Source organism: Rhinolophus ferrumequinum, chromosome 21, assembly GCF_004115265.2.
Source record: "Rhinolophus ferrumequinum isolate MPI-CBG mRhiFer1 chromosome 21, mRhiFer1_v1.p, whole genome shotgun sequence".
In the NCBI taxonomy this organism is placed as follows: Eukaryota; Metazoa; Chordata; class Mammalia; order Chiroptera; family Rhinolophidae; genus Rhinolophus; species Rhinolophus ferrumequinum.
Window position 1 is genome coordinate 51,854,013 of NC_046304.1, and position 2,081 is coordinate 51,856,093.

Below are 2,081 nucleotides of genomic sequence, written 5' to 3' on the forward strand. Positions count from 1 at the left end.
AGCCGACAGGCTCTTACAAATGCACACATGAGAAATACAGGAACTGCATCCATCAACCTCTCAACTTTGCTTGAAAGGTCTGGGCTTATACTGAAGGTGGCGAGGGCTGGGAAGGGATCGCTGGCCCAGAAGGACGATGCCCCATGCGTTAGCCCCAGGCCTGGCCTGCGGCTTGCTGCCTGTCCAGAGTTCCAGTGAAAGTGACTTTAAAAAGTTCATTTTCATAGCAGGGTTAGCAGAGCACCATAAAACAATGTTAGAGGGAAATTCTGCCTGGTTGTTTTGTTTTGTTTTGTTTTGATTTTTGTTTTTCGATGTCTGATCTTATTTATTTGTTACTCTTAGAAAATCTCATTTTTGATTGGCTCAGACTAAGAGGTAGAAGCTCTCAGAGAGGACAGCCTACGTCTCCTGGCAATCTGTTCCTGGCATTTTTCTTTGGCCTTCTTCATTCTCTCGGCCAAAAGCTTAGCATAGTCTGCGGCCTTTTATTGTTCTTAGCACGCTGTTTCTTCAGAGCAATATGCTGACGTTTGTGTTGCAGGACTCGTAGCGTAATAGGATGCTGAATCTTGGGTGCTTTGGTCCTAGGTTTCTTACCTTCTGTGTTTAGGGGCTGTCTCACAACATACTGGCAGACGTCATCTTCTTTAGAGAAATTGAAAAGTTTGCAGGTTCTGTTAGCTCTGTTGGGCCCCAGGCAACAAGGCACAGTAGTATCAGTGAAACCAGGAATGTGTTTTTCTCCCTTTTGTACAATGACCAAGTTGAGAACACTCAGACTGGCATCCACCATGCAACCCCGAACAGATCTGTGCTTTCTTCCGCCAGCCCTCCTTGGTCTATAGCAGGAATGCCCCTTACTCAGGAGCAGGCGGACACGGCCAGGGTCGCGACACCCTGCTTCATGGGGAAACCTTGTTTGTCGTTCCCACCACTGATTTGAACCACACAACCCTTCCATTCTTCACCCAGAGCGTCAGCAGCAACTTCTGTGGCCACACGTTTCTCCTAAAATGTACAAAGTTTGCGTTCATCGTCCACTTCAGTGAGTTTCTGGCAGCCAGTGGCTGGGAAAGAGACGTTCAGCTTCCTCCTGAAGCCGCGGACGGCCTCCGAGGCGCCATGACAAAGAGCCTGGCTGGTTTTTTTTTTTTGATCCATGAGGCTCCCGATGCCAAAAAACACTGCAAAAGGGAGGCCTGAGCGAGATTCCCCCGGATCTTCTGCACTCCCCATGGTGGGGGGAAGAGGCAGCAGCTCAGACAGCAGGTCCCCAGAGGTCCTCGCTCTTGGCCTGAGGGACAGAAACCCAGGCCAAGTAGCTCCAGCGGCTCCGTGTTGGTCTTGGTTTCTAACTTGGAGGGAATTGTGACAAGTGCTGGGGGTAAGACGATGAGGGACTCAGCCACCCAGCTTGGGGGCAGGGAGCTGGCAGGAGGGGTGGACCCCGGGAGGCTGGAATGTGAGCCCCGAGAGCAGCAGTGTCCCCCTCCGGGAACCACGCATGGCACAGAGCAGGCTCTGGACAAGTACTGTTTGTCCAATGATGGCCCAGCCAGCAGATAGGCCCTGGTCACTGTTTGTGAAACACCACGGTCAGTTGGTGGTGCTGCTTTGCGAATCCGCTGTCTTAAACGAGCGCCTTTCCTGCATATGTGTCTTGTCGCCCTGGATTTTAAGCTCTGAGGGCAGAGGAGGACCGTACACCCCAATGTGTCCCCAGGACAGTGGTCTTACAGTAAGACGACCTCTCTCTGCATCAAGGGCATCTCAGTAAAAAGGGCAGTGGGCAGCCTCACTCACTAGTATTCTGTGACATCCTCCCAGGGCCACTTAGGACACCCACGGGGCTGCGGGAAGAGAATGTCACCACTTCTCACTGTCTTTATTGTCTTAGTATCATGTTTTAAATGTTTCCAGTTTTGTGTGTATATTTTATAATGTGTATCCTGCCAGTTACTTTAGGCCACTGGTTCTCAACTGGGGACGATTTTGCTCCCAGGAAACACTGGCCAGTGTCCGGAGACATTTTGGTGGTCACAATGGGAGTGGGAGTAAGGGGTGCTCCTGGCATCTGG

The 2,081-nt window shown here is 51.2% G+C and overlaps 1 pseudogene; it reads right to left on the reverse strand.

Annotated features, from left to right (window-relative positions):
- Nucleotides 1-371: 371 nt before the first annotated feature.
- On the reverse strand, nt 372-1,239 carry LOC117013235 (40S ribosomal protein S6-like; annotated as a pseudogene).
- Between the last annotated feature and the right edge of the window lie 842 nt (nt 1,240-2,081).